This window comes from Antedon bifida, chromosome 9, assembly GCF_963402885.1.
Source record: "Antedon bifida chromosome 9, ecAntBifi1.1, whole genome shotgun sequence".
Classification (NCBI taxonomy): Eukaryota; Metazoa; Echinodermata; class Crinoidea; order Comatulida; family Antedonidae; genus Antedon; species Antedon bifida.
In genome coordinates, this window is record NC_136234.1 from 3,200,945 (window position 1) to 3,223,273 (window position 22,329).

The window sequence follows — 22,329 nt, forward strand, 5'->3', positions numbered from 1 at the left end:
TCCATTTCCACATCCTATTTTCACATTATCCATATATTATTTTGTCAATTTACCAAGCATTTTGATACAATTGTTACTGTATTTTATCGCTTCTTGATATTAAATAATTATGTTATGCATTTTTTCATATCTAGGTGGAATTTATTTTATTATACATCTTAACATGTTACAACCCAAATATAAACGCCTCCCTCAAATTAATGCCTCCCTAAAATAAACGCCTCTTGAATAAACGCCTCTTGAATGTTTAAACACCCTTCTCAAAACCCTCCCAAACAATAAGCGCTCGGTGTTTTTATTCTAATAAATATGATATGTGTGTACAATAACCTCCGTTTATTAAACAATTCTAGTAATAAACTTTTAATGCAATATTTGTTTTATCATCGTACATTGTACTTTGTGTAAACAAAGAGCAAATTACTTGAGCTAGCGAACATATTGCGATATTTATTTCAAATGTTTCTACTTAAAGTTCATTCTCGATTTAAATATTCGTGAATGAAATGGCATTATAAAATATGCATGACAAGTTCAAAAGTTTATCATTTCTGTTCCAGTTTCATCGTGGGGTTGGATAACAATTATTTTTCTTATAATTATTTTTATCAAGTATTGTGTTTTTTTTATTAAGATAATGTGATGTGTACGGTTAGTGCACGTACAATGGTCTCCCAATGGATGCATGTTTAAAATCCATTTGTTAAAGAAGTTCATCGTTGTAAGAATTAAGAATAAGGAATTTTTAAATTACACAAACTAAACTACACACAAACTATGAAGCAATAAAGAAGAAACGAACATCATTTATGGTTCTGAAAAAAATCGGAAGTTGGTGTAGTTGCAGAACCTATCACTATTTCAATTACATACCACTACACATATTATGAAATAATAAAGACGAAAAAAATATAATGAAAATAAATTTGTGTAGTTTATAGATATTAATTTTCAATGCGGCACGAAAAACTACAAAACATAAACGAAACGTCGTCTACACATTTATTTCTTGTTATTTCAACTTTATTTATAGAGGGTAACCCTTCCAGCTGGACAAATTAATGCCAGTTGATATTCAAGGGCCCTTTTAAATTCAAATGAAACACATAAAAAAAGATAAATTACATTAATAATCATGTGATACTATCTTTAAATTCTATATTTTTAAAACATGCTTGTATTCAACCAGTGTTGTGATACTGTAGCTTCTGATCCATTACAGTATTTGGTGTAGTTGCAGAAGCTATCATAACCACATGAAGTGTATTTTTTAAAATATAGAATTTTTAAAGATATTCTATCGCACGATTATTTGAATACATTTGTTGTACTCGCCTGGAGGCTGATATTAAATTTAAACATACCTTTCAATTCTTGTTTAATTATTCCTTTGCATATTAAGTCATCAGTTTTATTGCTGTACTTGGAATAATATTCTGTTTTTATAATAATGTACTACATAAATATGTAAAGTTATGATGAATATAGATAGAATACTGTATCTTAGGTAAGCTCTGTGATACAACCTCACATGTTACAATTACATCATAGAAGTAATAGACTATGTTAAACATTTATGTCATACACTCTGCTTTTAGAATTATGAAAATGTTTGCATAAATAAAGAATTGAAAGAAATGGTATTCATACATTTTGATATTTTTGCTTTTGGTAAAAGTGACCCTTCTTCATATGTATTTATTCTTTTATACGAACAAAAAGGCAAATTTTCTAGAAAAAAAAAAAATGAATTTCAATAGAGAAATATGTATTAATAAACCAAGAGCTTAATCAAAACAATAAGGTTATACCCATAGGCCTGTAAGTTATAATAATAATATTTTTGCATTATATTTTGAGGATTAACTGTTTAAAATTACAGATGTATTTTGGTCATGTGTACATATTTATAATGTCATCTTTAACCTTTCGAAAGAATCACATGACTATTTAAAATGGCATTCTTTCGGCTACTTACAACTCAAAACGAAATATCTACTGTGAAGCTCATTTAAATTTTATACACAAATATGAAATGTTTATTTTTTTCACCTTTAACATGGACATGTATAATTTGTTACGAAAATGGAACTTGTAAGTAAAAATAAGGGAAATGTAGCTTGATGATTATAACAAGTGTGGAGGTCGTGCGTTCAAAGCCTATCATTGATAGGGAGATTTCGATTTATGATGACCTGTGACCTAGAACCTATGCATAGTGTGTCATCGGTCATCGCCTGGACCTAGAATCCGCAAAAACTGTGTTGAGGAACGAAACCTTAATGTCCCTGAATTCTACATTTCGGTCAATTTTATAATTTTTAAAGTACTATATATACTGTTTATTTTGGTCATTTTCAGTAGCACCACTAAATCAATTAAGACATGTAAAATGACTGGTATGTGATTCAATTAGCATGGAACCTATATGCATCAGGCTGTGTTTGCTGCCTGAGTATCTTTAGTGTTTGGATAGTGTTAAGTGATATGTTTGCCCTTCTGCAAGAATCCCTGTTGGTACTCCCTCAAGGCTTTAATCAAATTCATTGGCAGGGCTGTCCGGCACTAAGTACGAGAACATTACAAGTGCATGTTTGTGCGCTGAGAGCGTAAAACCTTTAATTGGACATGATAACAGAAGAAGACTGTTATGTATCATTAAATAAGCGAAAGCCTGGTGTCAAGTACCTCCATTAGGGCTAATACTAAGCTATTATATCTATGCTGTGTTTTTGATCAGGTTTTAATTAAATGGCTAATCCCAACCTAAATCCCCAAAACCTGAAAAAATATAGGTGAATAAAATTTGACTAGGCCATCTTGTTATTCGCTTCCACAGAAAAAATAAAAATTTATATAAATAAATAAATGTTTATATTTAATCAGTAAGAAAGTTTTGGTTAACATCAATTAAACTTTTAGAATCTTCTATTCAACAACAAAAAATATATATAGGACTGACGATTCTTTAGAAATTGAATAGTTGTTTTAAGCATAAAGTTATTGCGAATTGTAATTTGGAAACCGTGTATTTCTGAATACATGATGTAAAATGAACAAGAATTACTGTTTTTTTTTATTGATTAATATTCAACAATAGAAACAAATTTCAATCTATTCATAATTGTTTGCAATAAACATTTATTTCAATTTAATCTACAGTAATCATCTATTGTTAAGAGACATTTTTTTTCTTCCAACATAACGATCCAAAGTTTAAAATGACAATGAAATTGAAAGGTTATTGTACGTTACCATTAATGTATTACTATGAGACGTACAATATCTTGTCACGCACATCAAAAAAACAATTGATATTATCGCAGCATAATATTCATTTTCCATTTTCATTTGGAGAACATTCATTTTCTCCATTTAATAATTTATATATTTATATATATACACACATCAGGCACATAACATTTATTCTAAACCGCCTGATGAAATACTGAAATTTAATTAATTAATTTGAAACGATAAGATGAGAAAATCTGTGAGAATGGGAAAAAGTTGCTCCAACCGAGACTCGAACCCGGACCTTCTGCTTAATATGCAGATGTCCTAACCATATATATGATCAATTATATAAAAAAAATGTCATCATTCAAAATTCATACATGGTCATAACAATCAAATACAAACAAATCCCTATTAAGGGGAAAACTTTAGGACCCAACAAAAAAGTAAGTGGAGTCTGCCAATGGTTGGCATTATTATTATTTACATAAGCCTGAATTAATTAAAATTATTATACAATCCCCTTAATTCTTGATGGGAAAATATCTCCTGAAAATAAAAAGTACATGTCCTTTGACGTCATCAACAGAAACCAACCTGAATTTCTGTGGTCTGAAATAATTTTTAGATGACGCCAATATGTGGTTAGAGAGTGAACTCAGAATAACAAAGTTGAGCAATGTAAATGTAGTTTTGATACATAAGCAAGTAATATGTTTACGAAAAATAAACGCAGCAACTCGAGTAGGGTACTATCACATGACAAGGAATATTCTGTTAAAGGTCAGTTATTCAAACATTTTTTTATTCAGTGAAAGAAATTTGTTTTATTAAAATGTTTTAAAAATTGTTTTAGATCTCTTTCAACTCTTTGTATATTGCTGTCAGAAGCTGACCCTCGACCTTTATACATAGATCGCTGGATTATAATTTGGAGGAAGTTTTTGACGTCATTTTACAAATAGGTTTTACTGTTTGTAAAGAGGTGTTGTTAAAATGATGTCATTGTACAAATAGTATTCCAATGGAAGTCAAACATGGACAATTCTTTAGTCATGTAAAGTTCTTTCGACCAATCAGAAGAGGGTAAACGTTTGATCCATAGTATGCTTTATCTAATATAGTTTGTCAAAGTTGCATAACATCTGTATAAAGTATGTTTTTATAAACTCTTTTTTTCAATTAATATTTTAAATGGGTCATCACTTGTAACATCTGGGAATGCTGCTATGCGAGGAATCCATATCCAGACGTATTACAATTTTAGCTTCTATCAAATATTAATATCAGGATTGTAGCCACGTCATTGATAGTTATCAGCTGTTTGTCAATTGCAAGAGCCAGCTAGATCTCATGCCGTCCTGCCTTCAAGTTCACTGAACACAACTAAAAACATTGTTGTACTATTATCAATTTAAAGTATCCAGAGCATACCATAGTTTATACCTGGCTGTTTTTCAGTTTTCTTGTTTAAAAGTTTGGTTTGTTCTTTTAATGCCTCATTTCTTTCTTTTAATGGTATATTTATTACAAATAATCTTCACAGTAAAACTGAATTGTGATTGATTTTTACATGATAAAAGTTGCAGTGTATAAAAATATAAAAGTAAAACACATAAAAATGACAAAGAAAGGGGCAAAATCCAAAACGACACAAAGAGAAACACAGCAAGGGAAGTCTGACAGTCAAGGGAAAGTAGTACTTTTGATATTGTATTTTAGTTATTTGTATTTTGTTTTGGTTTTATATTATGACATGCACTACTGTTTGTACCGCTGTTGCTCTATTCAAAATATCAAAATTTGTTTTTATTGTAAAAGAAAAGTTATCTTTAATATTTAACAAGGCTTCGTCAGTTTGTCTCATGTCGTCCACTACATCGCAGCCATCTGTGTTTTTGCCTGTTGACTTGTGGTCTAACCTATCCATTATCGAAAAGGTTAGATACACATTCAAAAGGTATCTATGACATATTCAGCGAAATACCAATACCAATATCTTCGCCAGCCAAACTTGCATGCTTTAAATATTGGTGACTATGTATGAAATATTTCACTGTATTATTCTGGTTTGGGTGCTAGCTTGGTGTTTTTGTCTTTTTGTTTTCTTCTTTTAGGTTTCCACTCTTTCTCTTTATTGTCGACCGCATAGAGACATTGTTTATTTGCGCTATATAAATCTATCTATTATTATTATTATTAGAAACATGCAGTGAAATCTCAAATATTGCATGTATTTTAGAAAACTATTGAATAATAATATGTGTTTACTTACATGTATACTTGCCAACTCAAAATGGTTTTAATTGATGCTTTAAAAAAAAAATCTTACTACTGGGCCAAAATAATAAATAAATAAAGATAGATGGTGCTATAGAAAACTCACTGAATGTACAGTATGCAATTTAAAATAATACTATATGAAAACATTCATTGAAAAGGTGTAAAGCTATAGCTTAATTGTCTACACTATCAAACTTTATACGACAAGAAAAATGTGATATGCCCATACATGGACATGATGTCACGACCATATTTAAGCATATTACTGCCATATTTGGGCACATCAATTTGCGAAACTACTGTAGATTGATAGTGTAGAAGGGGCTAGAGTTGATTAGAAATGGTTTTTAATTCTCAATGGCCAAAGAAAGTCTACCCTAGGTTTTCTAAAATTTTGGTTCGGTTGGACTTGTGCAGCATACAATCTTTTAAGGCCTAATGTTGGAATTTTACCAAGTATTATAATTATCTTAAAATCTGTATTTAGCAAGGCAAGAAAGATTTCTCTTGTTCCAGCCACAATTGCTGTCAAGCCAAGCATAAGAATCAATGTCCTGAAGATTAAATGAAACCTTATAACCCAATAAAGTAACAACCATTATCGATGTTTAGAATTTTATTTAATTGCAGAAATTGAATGTTCACACTGTTTCAGAGAATACATGCCTCTTAAAAGTGACTTCTTCACATCTCGTTCTAGACGTTCCGTCGTTGAAAGCTTGGAGGTGTTGAAAAATTGATTATGAAGCAAACTGTCGTATGTTAGAAAGACATTTAGGAGAAAGAGAGAAGTAGTGCTGGTGTAGTTGAAGTAAATTGTTTAATGTGATAGAAAATATTTTGGAGAAAGTGGAAAGTGTGTTGAAGTAAATTGTTTATGTAATAGAAAATATCTTGGAGAAATTGAAAAGCATTGTTGGTGGAGTTTGGTTGGAGTATATGTCAGAAAATCTCTTGGAAAAAGTAAAGTTTAAGTTTAAAATTAAACTTATTTAGATCCATGGTTGGAGTAAATATGTTTCATGAATAGAAATTATCTTGGAAAAATTAAAACCAGTGTTTACGTAGTTTTGTTGCAGTAAAGTGGTTATTTTAAAGAAAGTGAAAAGTAGTGTTGGTTTAGTCTGGTTGGAGTACTAAATATTTGATTTAGAAAATGTAGAAAGTGCAAATGCTTTTGAAAAATAACATTTTTTAAAATATCTTAGAGAAAGTTGATATTGTTTAATTAAATTTCAATAGATTATTACTTAAAGATGATGGTCTTCTTTCTCAGTTCCTTCTGTTTTATAAAGATAAAGTATCTGATTTCAAATTTCTTATTCATTTCTTACTTTATTATATAAAAAATAGTACAAATGACTATATTTTTCTTTTTTAAGCTTAATTCAGCAATCATTCTGTTCAAATATGTTTTTTCCATGAATTTTCAGAAATTGGTTGCATAGTTTTTGTGAAAAATACGATACTATTAGGAACATTCTTTAGATGGTTCACAGGTTATTTAAAAACTATTTTTCATAAAAAATACACAAAATGTTTATATTGGCAACTTCTTAATTCTTATTTTAAAAACCTCTTTCTCCCACCCCTTAAAATACCTTTCTGCCGCCCATGCATATGAAATATCTCTATTCATAATTATTTCCCACAAGATTCTGTCGCGATAGAAAGCTATACAGTGCAGCAATGCATTAGACACGTGTGACATTTCCCAGTTGTCTGAAGTGAATTGTGTTTAAAAGCTACAGATTAAAAACCAATATTGTATAATATTTCACATTGCGAATGGTATATAAATTATTGACTAAATTAGTTTTAGATCAATTAATATTAGACAGGATGCTACTACGATGTAAACAGTTTTATGTTTAATGTGAGGCCGTTGCTGTTATTATATGTAAATTGTACATTTTTCATTGTAAAAATCTTCAGATGAATAGCGTATTATCACCTGTTAGCTGTCTTTTATCAATATGCCTTAAGCTAAACTACAGAATGAAATATGTAGATCTTCCTGTCATATCTGATAAGCATTATTTTTTCGTTTTTGGAAACTCTAAATGCTGAAAATAACTAAATATGAAATGGTAAGATAACAAAATCTAGGACGTGGAAAAATTGCTGAAATTATTAGCCCAAGTCTGTTCATTGATTCTTTACTTACTACTTTACAACATTCTTCTAGTTCAGACAGAACCTTATAAAAGTAGCATAGGAAGTAGCTTAGGAAGTAGCTTATGTTAATCTAGTGATTAGTTTAGACCCACCAAAACCTTAGCAAGTGACTTATATTAATCAAGTGATACATTAATACCTTAAAGTTGCATGTAGCAAGTGGCTTAAATATTAATCCAGTGCTTAGTTTGTATGCAGGTTCATATATAGATCAATAAGTGGCTTATGTTAAGCTAGTGAGACTGATATCTTTATAAGCATTCAATAAAACTTTGTAAAGCATTTTAAAACAAGCTGGCTTATGTTAATCCAGTGATTAGTTTAGACAGGGCCCAATAAGACCTTATAAGTAGCATGTAGCAAGTGGCTTATGTTATTCCAGTTATTAGTTTAGACCCACCAAGACCTTAGCAAGTGACTTAAATATTAATCCAGTGATTAGTTTGTATGCAGGTACATATATAGATCAGTAAGTGGCTTATGTTAAACTAGTGAGACTGATATCTTATAAGCATTCAATAAAACGTTGTAAGCATTTTAAAACAAGCTGACTTATGTTAATCCAGTTATTAATTTAGACAGGGCCAAATAAGACCTTATAAGTAGCATGTAGCAAGTGGCTTATGTTAATCCAGTTTTTATGTAGGTCTAAATAAAGACCTTATCAGTAGCATAACAAGTGGCTTATGTTAATTCATCTGTGTGTAAATTCACTGAGTCTGGTAGCGTGTAGTACTTGTATGTGAACATCATGTTTGAATTGTTGTCTCAGGTTTAGACTAGATAAAATCTTAATAGTGAAGCAAGTGGCTCATGTTATGTTAATAATCCACTGATTAGTTCAGTCAGGGGAGTACTGTAATACAACCTTACATGTGGCTTATGTTAATCCAGTGCTTATAGTTCAGACAGGGTCTAACCTCAGTAATAACAGTCATTTCTTGCGACTATTTTTCATCATGCATACAATTTGTGTTTCCATTTTTTCAAACCTTGTATTATGTGTCTCTTATATTCTATGAATATTTTTTAGTGAATACAGACATCGTTTCCAATTGATTTATCTTTGAAGAATATTTTTCAAAATGTCTGATTAATAATGGACAAAGTCCAAAGCCTCCTGTGTGTCTACCAAAGGTCTAATGTTAAAATGATACACAACAAAAAATAAAGCCTTTCGTTTTACTCTTTTATTAAACATACATAAATTTCTGTAAATGTCTGACAAATGAATAGGAGTAAATTTGAACATTTGATAGCATCATAAACATTTGAAATGATTTGTATTGTCTATAATTCTGGCTTGCAACGAATGTTTGTAAAATGTTCTATTATAATATAATTATTATATTATAATTATTATTATATTATAATGTTATATTAGGTATAGAATTAGGCTATACTTTTACTGATTTATAATCTTACAACATAAAGTAAAAGGTTGAACAGGGATATTTAGCAAAAGTATAACAATTAATCGTTGTTAAAATACAACAAAAAAACAAATATAATACATAAAATATGCTAAAAGTTGGAGAATTTTCATTTTACTTTTACTTCATTTTTTATTGATGAATAACTATAGTATTTGGAAACTTATTTTGTATTAATTATAAATGATATTTCATTTTTTACACCTTTATTATTGTGTACCTTTTTATATATCTATAAAATCTGTATTTAGTTTAATATGTAATACTATTTCTTATACTTTTAAAACTGAACAGTAATTTTATATTTTTACCCTTTTCTCTAAAGAAATTTTATACGTAATATCTGCATCCAGTTAAATATGAAATATGTAATACTATTCTTTATACTGTTTTGAATCAGCGAATTCTTAATATTCGTGTTTCCAAAATTCATAGCATATACATGTAGCCTAACAAACCACTTGGGGATATGTTTTTTATCATGCATATCGAATCGCTAGTGTATCAAATCTTATTCGTCTAAATTATTCATTTTTTGCAATGCAAATCGAAATTGTTAGATTGCAGTATGGATATTTTGCTATTTGATCATAAATTCTTTTAGTGTAAAAAGTAATATCAATTATTGTATATTATTAAATAGATATAATGTATATAGTTTGTTTTAAAATTGAATTACAGCTTTATAGTGTTATGTCTTTTCTTGTAATTCGTCTAATAAAAACTGAAACACAATTTTAATATAAATGTTATACACTATAAATCCAATGGAAAATAATTGAAAAATAAGATTCATTATAGATTTGCATGGCTAATAAACACTAGTAAAGTTAGGCTTGTTAGCCATGTGTTTCCAAAGGGAATAAATATATTATATCATCACTATCTTATCAACAAATGTGATATCATTCATATTATTATATCATCATCAACTCATAAAAAAGTGATATAATCTTTTTCATATCATCTTTTTTACCACCATCATCATGTCATCACCATCTCATCAAAAAATGTAATAACATTCTCATCAATGTATCATCACCAACTAAAAAATAGATATAATCATTTTCATATCATCTTCAAATGTGATATCCTCATCATGATTATATCATCACCAACTCATAAAAAAGTGATATATTCCTTTTCATATCATCTTTTTCACCACCATGTCATCACCATCTCATCAACAAATATGATATCATCCTCATTATATCATCACCATCTCATAAAAAAGTGATATAATCCTCATATCATCATCTTTATCACCACCATCATGTCATCATCTTTATCACCACCATCATGTCATCATAATCTCTATCAACAAATGTGATATCAACCTTATCATATCATGATTATATCATCAAACTTATAAGAAAGTGATATAATCCTCATAATATCATCTTTTTCACCACCATCATGTTATCATAATCTCTATCAACAAATGTGATATCAACCTTATCATATCATGATTATATCAGCAAACTTATAAAAAAGTGATATATTATAATCCTCATAATATCATCTTTTTCACCACCATCATGTTATCATCATTCCATCAATAAATGTGATATCATTCTCATCATCATTATATCATCACCAACTCATAAAAAAGTGATATAATCCTCATCATATCATCTTTATCACCACTAAAACCATGTCATCACCATCTTTATCATAACGTCATTTTCTGTCTTCATTCTGTTAGCTTACTACTGTATGTACATGTTTTGCCACACACTTTTTTATACCCACCACCCTTCGCTAGTGTTTTTAAAATAATCTCTCATTATCAATAAACATGGCCTTTATTATAGAAATTGTAGGAGACGAAGAATGTTCTAAAGGGTATAATATTAGTATCATCATTTACAATAAGTAATGCCTTGCGTAACACCAATATCAGAATATCTATAATACATTATCAACGTCATGTTTTCAGCCTAAAACTCTTTGACGGGATGATATTTCATCCATTGATCTGTCTATTACGCCCACTCATACGATTAAATATAGGTCAAAGGTCTCCTATTTTACTTATTCATAACTATGTTATAATTGTAGTATATATTCAACATCGTAGATATTCATCCCACACAACGTAATGTATTAAGATATAGTCCTAACCTTGAAACTTGCTATGTTAATGCACTGTAAAATGTCTGGCGAAATATACTAAAACTGCTTATCATTACGTGAGATTGTCAGTGCTTCGATTTTGGCCGCAAAGTACAAAGTTATAGACAGCACACCTTGCAGGGTTTTTCTAACATGCAAGTTCGCTTTGCACAATATTCTAATAAGTTGCTGTGTATAATAGAACCATTAAATAGAGTCATTAAATAAAGAAATATACCATGGAATAGACTTAATAATGAATGGCATATGATGCAAATTAACCTTTAATGGCAATGATTGCTATATATAACTATTAAATATTCATGTAATATATTACATGGCTGCAGTAAGTCTATTGTTTTTGTTCAGTATCATACTATGTTCTAAAGCAATTATTAACGAATGAATTATAAAGAATCATTGTCAATTATTAAAGAACTATGATGAATGATTTCTACATCAGCCTCCTTTTTTTTTTATCAAGCGTAAAACTGTCTAGCCAAAATTAGTCATTTGAAATTAATTAAAACTGAATTCACAATCCTTCATATTTTCTTTGAAAACCAAACCATTAATATTGTGCATATTATTATGAATTTTGCGTGAATGTCTTCTACTCTCTAAAAAATGTCCTAACCAGACAGTGTTCTCCTGAAGCAGGTGTTGCCATCAAGAAATCCAACCACTTTTTAAAAATGATAATTTTACAAATGTCTGTCATTCTAGAGGGCCCCTGAATATCAGTTAACCCACTGGGCTAAACTGGAAGGGTTATAACCATCTTTAAAGATGGTTGAAAAAAAATCAACAAAAATAGTAGTGGTAGGTTGAAGGCTGCTACACATTGTTAAATTTTATAATTATTTTGTGCAAAATAAAACAGTTGATTAAAATTCAAATTTAGACCTTGACGTGTGAAGAGTCGGCGTTTCTGACATGAATTAAACTTGTAGTGATTCAGTAGTTATCTTAAATGGTTTAATTTCATCCTATCAACTGAAGAGGGATAAAGAACAATTTGCCGCTTCTGGTCGGCATAGTTACCAAGATTTGAAATGGTGTGAACGACTTAACGAAATGGCTGAAGTGTGTTTGGCTTAGGAGCGAAGACCTTGCTAGGTGACGGGAGGTGGAGGTCTTCCTGGGGTTTAAATGGTATTGCATGTGTGCTACAAATTGCTCTAGGAGACGGTAGGTGGAGACCTTCCTGGGGTTTAAAAGATTTTGCACTCATCACATTCAGGAGTTCTGTAGGTAAGCTGTTTGTATCTTGGTGTGTAGAAGTACTAAATGCTGAAAATCGCACCACATGGAAATTTTTTATATATATCGTATAAAACTTACCTTATGTAATATTTAAATAGTCGAAATAAATGTTGAAAATGTTGAATAAATAAATAAATGTGAGGAGTGTGTTAAGGTCATTTAGAGTTAGAGTTAGAGTTTAAGTCGAGTGATCTCAAAAGACGAGGCCTGTTTTAATATCATTTTTTCTCGTGTCTTTATGATCACATTACTTTCTAGTGTACATTCATTTCAACAGTACCGTTATATTAAAGAGAGAGCATCACACTTTAAAAGCATTTCATAATTGTATTCCTAATTTATCATTATTTACAATTCATATTAATAGAAATAATGCATGTTTGAAATAGCTAGATTATTACTAACAAACCGAGGTTTACATGCCATATATACTTCATCAGATTCTAGGATTTGTTCAAATTTCTGATTGGTTTGCTTAAATGAGTTTGGACCGTGTTTTAATGTATTATCTTATCCCGAGGCATACGATGTAAATTTAGCCTAGCTTTGATCATTCATTGAAAATATATATGCCAAGAAATGCTTATCTGAAAAATTATGCTCAAAATTCATATCTATGATAATACTGTTTTTATATAAAGTCTGTAATTTACATTTTGTATTAAATATTTTTGTATAATTCAATACATTGCTTCAAACATGAAGTCATTATATAAGAAATCAAAAGTTTCTGCGGAATTTTATATCGATATTAAACATTTTTGTAATGAGTAACAACAATTCAAATAGTAAAACAAATTCTTAATAATCTTTCTTGGAAATAAAATAATATTATTACCGTTCGAAAGTACTTGTATCAACATATTTTTTGCGAGACAAATTTCTAAGAATGTTAATTATTAATATTAAAATTAGTTTATTCATTGTAGTATATTTGTATTTTCTATTGAAAATATCATAATAATGTTACTGGTGATGTTTATTGTTAAATGGCAATTAAAAAATGCATAAAAGGGGCTGATAAATTAAATTATTAGAATATTAAATTAAACAGAGTTCTACACGTTAATGGATAAAGCGTGATCATATTATATGGTACACACAAGCATATTGATTACCAAACCTGTATTAAATATGAATCAAAATGTATAGATATGAATTTACATATATATATATATTAAAGCAGAAGATTTCTGGTTCAATACTTTTTGGTGGCTTTTTAATAATAATGCATGAGTATAAGATTGATCATATATTCTATCGGTTTGGGTCATAATTTAGAAGTTTCATACAGTAGAATCTCTGTATTGGGACATCTCTATACAGAGGACACTCCTATTAGAGGCACACTGTGTTAGGTGCCGCTAGAGATGTTCTTTTAATAGAGATTATATTCTGTCTACACTATCAAACTTTATGTGACAAAAAAATGTAATGTGCCCATATATGGTAGTGATATGCACAAATATGGTAGTGACATGACATCATCATCATGTCGATATATGACTTTTTTGTCACATAAAGTTTGATAGTGTAGACAGACCTTTAGACTTTCCCTATGCCTGTAAATTTATATGAAATAGTTACATTAATGGGGTTGAACTTCTTCACACTTTCAGGTTTTATTTACAATATTTCTTAATATTTTTCCTATCAAATTTAGTTTATTATCTTATTTTCTAATTATGTACAGTATATATAATCGATGAGTTTTTTTTTATTTCCTTGGCTATAAAGAAAATGTTAAGCATCCACTTAAAGACATTTTTTTATTACCACTTAAAACGTGTTCATGGAAATGGGAATTTTAGATTAAAAAACTGGTAAAAATAATCAGCTTTTAATTTATGTGATGATAGTGGATAAACATAGATATTTTCTATCTACACAGATATTTTCTAAAATACAGTACAGTATCATTAAGGTCTATTTGTTGCTCCTTTATAAATTCTAAGGAAAGTGGCGTTCCTTCCAAAGGAGTACAGTTTGCTCGTCCACTTTTTTTCTTACCACACTATTCTAACAAGATATTAGTGCGCCTTCATTTTTTACTAGGTTTACCTCGACACAGATGTTTGTCACAAGGACGTGCACTCTTTTTATGAATACTACAGGAAAACATGCTATGGTTTCATGTGTAGAATGGAACAGAGTAGTAACAAATTGGTCAATACTGTTGTCCAGTCAAAATGTTACGGCTTTAGTACGTTGAAACACCGGTTCTCGTCAGATCACCGAAGTTAAGCGACGTTGGGCCTGGTTAGAGTTTCGATGGGAGACCATCTGGGAATAGCGGGTGCTGTATACGGAGCTGGGGTCCCGTTAGGCATTTGAAATCAGCACTGCTGACTCTTATGGCAGCCCCTGCATCTAGTATCTGCCTCAGACCTCTGGTCAAGGTGGACACTGGACGAGAGAAGCCCTTGATCAATGTTAGGACCAATCAAGGTGCTTTAAACAGTTCTGGCTTTGTTTGTATCAAACCTGTTGGATTCGATTGAATAATAAAATAAATAAAATAAAAGGCTCAGAGCTATATTCTACATAGATTATGATACTGAGAGTATAATGTTTTTAATACTAGGACTTTTTCTGATGCTTTTGTATTATTATGTCGAATTGTCTGTATCTTTATATGGTTTTTTATGCTATAAAAGAATTTTGTATTTTATCCAACACAGATGATGATACTGAGAGCACTGTGTTTTAAGTTTTTGAATTTTGCTGATGCTTTTGTTTTCTTTTGTATTGTTTGTATTTTCTATGGTGTTAAGTTAAAATAAAAGATTATTGATTGATTGGTTTTGGAATGGTAGATGAAGGCGATGGTAATTTAAGAGACAGTGACTAGTAAAACATGTATTCCGTCCATGTTACACAACCGTTGCGTTACAGTCAACCTTCTGTAAACGAATGCTTTCTAATGTTTGAAAATAATAGACCATCTGTCTGGGTGGATTTTTTTATTTTTTTTTAGATAATTTGTATAAAACATCTTAATATTTTACGTGCATTTATGCAATCAGGACCAACAGCCCAACATCTCATTCGAAAGATGAGGTAATAAGATTAATGGATCTGCCTACAGAAACAGACATGATGGCACAAGCTACAGACATCACAAACCTGAGGCAGATTTCTTCCTTTAACCCTTTTCGCAAAGTAAAAACGCATACTGTATTTTGACATCTACACCCAATTATTTTTACTTAATCTTCCCTCTGATACAGTTTAAAGTTTGCTAATTTGAAGACAGTAGGGCTACACTCGGTGTAATAGTTCTCTAGTTCTGTTTCAGTAAAATAGATAATTGGACTATAGCCTTTGGGAATTCTAACTTGCTTGCTTTAGGCCATCAAATTCTGTTTATTGGGAATCGCCAAACCATCTTTATAGCATTTCTTAATTCAGACGAGAAAAAAATATGATAATATGATACGTACTTAAAATGAGAAGAAAGCTAATATGTTTAGTTGCTTGTATGTAGCTTTTAAAAGATAAAGATTTAGAGCCGTGTGAATTAAAGTTGTAATGCAAAATATACGCTGTTCATAATATGTACATTTCTAGCATCCATAAATCTTGATTTTCTACACATCATATTCTGTAGGCATGATGCATCATGGATTTTGTATCATTGATCATTGTGGTGAATACCTTGAATTAGCAAAGTAAAACTTTGACATACTGTAAATGTTTAGTGTGTCCCAGAAATGTGATAGTGTGTCCCAGAAACTAGAACTATATTGCCCTACTTTGACAAAAGGGCTTCTCTACAAAAAGCTACTTTTGAGTTATTTACCAAAACGTGTTTTTGTTTTTCATTACAAAAGTTCATGCAGTATTTTATTTCCAAAAGAATATATTTCAGAAGTACGTTATTATAAAAATATCTGACATAGTTTTCAATTATAATTTGTTTTATTTTCGGGGGTCAAATTGCAGATAAAGCCTTTTCTCGAATTATTTGTACTTAACGATTATAATCCATACAATTCTTCATTTGAACTGAATCTGAACTCAAATTAAAAAATGCCAGGGGTGGGAGAAAATTTCCAGAAATATTTCCAGGATGTAGAAAATGCCTAGGGAGTGGAACGTGAGAAAATTTCCACAGTGAGGGAGGGGGATAAAATGTCTAGGGTGAGGGAGGGGAGGAAATGTCCAGTGTGAGGGAGGGGAGAAAATGTCCAGGGTGAGGAAATGTCCAGAATGAAAAAATGTCCAGGGTGAGAAAATGTCCAGGGTGAGGGAGGAGAGGGTGGAGAAATGTCAGCGAGGAAACCAGCTTTCTCCCTTCAAATCATATTGATTCTTGAAGTGCCTAGTTCTTTGATAGAATACCTGACTATTAATAATCATCACTGTCAATGTCTCTCTTTCAGTAAATCATTATCGCCGTTTAAAATGACGTTCTTATTGTGTTTCATGGCAGTGTGTATAGCTTAATTAACATTTACAGTTACTATAGTAGTCAACGTTTCTTTTACAGTCGTCATCATTTATACAAATATGATCCTGCTTATTAATTATCGCTATTACTAAAGTACCATACAAAAGAAAATAAAATCAAAATCTGTATACGACTAGGAGTAATAAAAGCACATAACATTCTCTCTTTTTATTCTATCGACCGAAAAAACTTGTCATGAATTTTAGCAAATAAATAGATGAATATTACTGATAACGATTCCTTAATGTCACCCGACCCAATTTTTGCGTAGCTATGTCAAATTCAGAACAGTATCGTCATCAGATAATCAAGTCTTTCATTTGTATCATGCTCACTGTAATTTCAAATTTAAAAACTTGATATATCAAGCCATGATACAAAAAATACTAAGTACCATACATATGCAAGGTAATCTGTTCTTAGTTGTACTAATAGAAATGTAAAATGATATAATAGAACATCTTTTTCTTTTTAAGAATGAAATATAAGAAATATATTTGCAGAATTAAAATAATATTAGTATAACCCGTTAAAATTTTACATACAGTACAGTACATATATTATTTTTATGGTCTTTTTTTTTTTAATTTCCTTTTATATTATGTACGCCCTGAAGATCATATGGTTAATTTTCCTCTCAATCTCTCTCTGAGTCTTGGACAGCATCATGGAGCATGGCATGGCATAGAGTCTTGCTCTTATTAAGCTCTGTCTACACTTTATGTGACAAAAAAATATGATGTGCACATATATAGACATAATGATGTCATATCACTGCCATATTTGGGCACATCACTATCATATTTGGTACATCACCTCTTCTTTTTGTCAAACTAGTTTGATAGTGTAGACAGAACTTTATTTTGTTGAGAAAGACTACTAAAGATAAAAGAACAATTTAATAATGAGTCGATGTTAGTGGCATTTAACAGTTACATACAAATCTTACCTAAAATGTCTGGATCCTCTCTGCCTTGTCAAGCACATGGTTGTAGATTTTATCACATTCTTCTTGACACATCTTCCATTCCAGCAAACATATTGTACATAGCTGGACCAGATACACATGTATAATTCAGAATTCAGATCATGGACATTGTAATTTTAATAATTCACTGCTTTTTATGGAAAAATAGTTTTACCCATTTTACTCGTATTTTTTTTTACTTTCTGAATGTTGGGCAGTATTCGACTTGATGTTGTATATAATCTACGTCTATGTATTTTATTTATAACGTCTAGAGCTTTTTAAATGTTTTAAATTTGTATCCAGGTTCTCTGTCTTATACTTATCAACCAATTTAGTTTTCTTGGACATAGTATCAATGTGAGCAGAATCTTTTTACATTCAACCTGTTATTGTCATTTGTTTTATTTATATAATCTTTTAACAATTATACTTTTAAAACTTTCAAAACCATACTGAAATTTGGAAATGCTAAATTAATGTTTGCTGTATATTAATTAATGTTTTTAATCTAGGACATTATTATAAAGTTGTCTAAAAAAATATAATAAAGTATAGAATATTAATATTTTATAGACAAAATAATGTTAAAATATAGCAAAAAATATAACTAAATCTAGTGCTGTTTGCAATTGCTTATCTTCAAATCAAATCAAAATTAACATTTATTTCCAAAAAGATTTGCAATTGCTTAGCTTTGTTTTTATATCCTCTAATAGACATAAAGAATCATTTAAATTTTTTTACTTCAGTTATGTGTATGACCTAAAGTGTTCTTGAAACAGTTAGATAGAATTTGCAGCGAACGAACGAGAAACAGGTTTATAAAAAGTGTCCTCTCAAGGACGTTGAATAGTAGAAATGTCAAAATGATAACATTAAATGTTCTTGAAATAGCGATGATGTGATTTGCTTTCCGCCAGGTGTTACAAAATGCAGTATAATTTATAAAATGAATGTGAGAAGCTTCCGAATATAAATTGACATACTGTAGACATAGATATACTTTATTCAAAAGAAAAAATAGGGAGATTTTAATTTCGACATTGTTATGCCGTCGCCTGAACCTAGAATCCGCCAAAAGTATGTCAAGGAATAAAGTAAAGAAGCACCCTAACCCTACTTCCCTGCATGCGCGCAATGAATTGAAATAATTGAACTAGACTTATTCCTAGGTCGGTCAACGCAAATCAAAAACTCCCTATTGAAGAAATTAGGCTTCCTGATTACTTACGGCCTACTACCTCTCACCTGCGTTTCCTCTATTTCCTCTTCTTTCCGTCAAAATAGATTACTAAGGCATACCGTAACTTTTCTGTTAATAAATTGATGTTCGCGTTCTGAATATATTATACAAAATTCCGAAGCTACTCTTTTCAGCTGCAGAATTTCCTCAGAATTTTGCGTTGATTAAAATATAATTGTTCATAATTATATTGAACAATTATTATCTATTATTACTGTACACTGAAACCAGATAAAATTGTTTTCATAATACAGAATAATAAAAGAAAATTTTAAAACAGAATAATTTATTATAGATAATGAAACAAATGCTCATATTAATTAGTGTTTGTTCTCAACTTGTTAATTTCAGTAGTCCTGAGGAAAAATGTCTATTAAATTAAATTTCAGTAGTTTTTTATATTTCATTCTGTGCAGGAGCATTATGCTATGCTACTGAGTGTGCGTAGAATGATTTTTGACTTGGTAGCTATGTATGGTTGATTGGCCCATTTTAAAACTAAAAAAATCTCTCTATTGGCCACCAGGTTGCACTGTACTTGGACGTATAGCCACTAAAACACCCGGAAGAACTTTTCTTGTTGTTGGTAGTTGCTTTGATCATAATTGTGTTTAACCAGGGTTTTTTTCATTTTTTGAAAACCATATTTTTTCATAGTTCGTATGCAAATATTTGTCTCCATTTCTGTATATCCATAATTGGGCTAAATTTTTGTAGTAATTATGAACGTACCTTGTAAATGTAAGAATATTCTATTGTATGGTTTAAATTTATTTCAATGTTTGTATTATACTATTTAGCATTCAAAATGATTGCTCTTTTATTGTCTGACAGCTGGTATTGTGGAAATTTACCATAGTGATTATTGTGACTGTGTGCTTTAAACCTCTGTAAAACACTAACCTTAAAACCCCTAACTTACAAGCCGAAGTATAACATGTATTTGATATGTCACATGGGAAGCATGATATGTATCTTAAGTTTATGTTTTAAGTCTTAAATAAATTTGTACTTTTGCTTAAATATGCAGTTACTTTCACGCATGGATAGTTTTATCGAAATCCCTTCCATTTATTACATGAGAAACCAAGATACAGTGGTTTGACATTTAAAAATCTAAAAGTTTTTTTCTTTCGTTTTTGTCTTTTTTTTTCTATACAAATAAATAAACCCAATTCAGAGGATGGATTCAACCGGACTAACACAAGTATCGTGTCACCCTATATGCACTACTTTCGCATTCATGGGCTTATACACTAGTTTATATGCCAGTATGGGCTTGTGTCTGGATCAGTATGGTATCAATATTGCAGCGTAAATATTGAATGCACTACTTTAGCATTCATGGGCTTATACACTAGTTTATAAGCCAGTATGGGCTTGTGCCTGGATCAGTATGGTATTCAACATACATAAATATTGAATGCACTACTTTAGCATTCATGGGCTTATACACTAGTGTATATGCCAGTATGGGCTTGTGCCTGGATCAGTATGGTATTCAACATACATAAATATTGAATGCACTGCTTTAGCATTCGTGGGCTTATACACTAGTTTATATGCCAGTATGGGCTTGTGCCTGGATCGGTATTCAATATTGTAGCATAAATATTAAATGTACTACTTTTGCATTTAATATTTGATATTGAAATATGTAATGAGTATAAAATTCATAATGTACTTGTATACGACATGAAATATTTAATATCAAATGGCATCTTGTCAAGTTCTTTTACACACTTGCTAATACATGAATGTTTTATCTGTATGTTGTGAATTATAATAACATAAACATTAAATGCAAATAGGTCTTCTATATTAAAACTTATAAAAATATTAAATAAACATTTAATTCTCCATTTTAGTAACCATAAAAAAAGAAAATCAAATTTCGCAAAAATAAAAGGTCACAAAATAAATGGTTTGCAAATATAAATAGTAAAATATTTGAAATATTTTGCAAAAAAAAAGAAGAAAAAAAAAAAGGCCAATAAAGTAGTTAAGTGGCAAATAGCCAATATTTGAATATTTATACTGTACAAGTTTCATTCTTATGGATATTTAATGTATAAATTAATATCTATAAAAAATAAATGTAAATTTTCTACATAATGACTGTATTTTATGAATAGATAAATGTGAAATTAACACTAATATTAAAAACATTATGTAAATAGTTATGTGCTGTATACATGAATAGTGTATTAATGTATAAATTAGTATTTATAAAAACATTGAAATGTGTTTAGATCAATGAATGTGTTAAAAATTCTTCAGCTTAATAAAAATTACAAATAGTTATTAACCGAAATTGAATGACAAATGACTTGAATTGAATGAAAAACTCCCATAAATTGAAAAGGTTAAAATCAACAACACATAGTTATGTATGTTCAACCGGGAAATATTTGTAGTGTACGCAATAGTATAAATAAGTAGTAAGTCCTCTATCAAAAAGTTTTCAAATTCATTTATATTGCTACATTGGTTTTGCACCATACTTACTTTTACTTGTCAAAAATGAGGGACAATCCTTTCATAAGATTTGTCCCAAACAAGTGACAATCCTTTATCAAGAATTGTCCCAAACCTTTTACAAGTCACAAAAATTTGTTAGTATCTTGTACACAAAATAACAAACAGGGTTATAACAATGTTGTTATATAGGTAACAACATTGGCATTAGTACTGTAAGTAATTATCTAAAAAACTAGGTTATTTTCTAATTTAATTCCGTCCATATGCTACGTCTAGTTGCAATTGTTCATATTTCTATGAAATTAGCATTTAAAGCAGCACTTATGATTCAAACTAAAATATGTTTAAAGTATTTTTATTATTGCGTGGGTTGTCCAATTAATAATGAATAAAACTATTAACATAATTAGTAGGAACTCGTTTGTATGGAAATGAATTCATTTTAGTCTATAATTAATTTGAAGTTGTATTTTATTCATTTTACAAGCTTGCCAATAGCAAACACAATTATATAACATGGATTGGTTAAAATCTCAAAACAGAATCTTTTCAAATATTATATGCCATTTTGAAGTTTCATATGGTTAAATTGTAAAAATGTAATTTAAAGCAAAAAAATAGTCGAATTGGCTGCCAGCTATTAGGTTTTTGGTTGAATTTAATGGGTTTT

General features: G+C 29.9%; 1 protein-coding gene across 10 annotated transcripts in view; it reads left to right on the forward strand.

Annotated features, from left to right (window-relative positions):
• The window catches only part of LOC144852552 (DNA repair protein RAD51 homolog 2-like), a 160,783-nt gene that overhangs the window by 43,911 nt on the left and 94,543 nt on the right, over positions 1-22,329 (forward strand). The gene's annotated exons all lie outside the window — the stretch shown is intronic.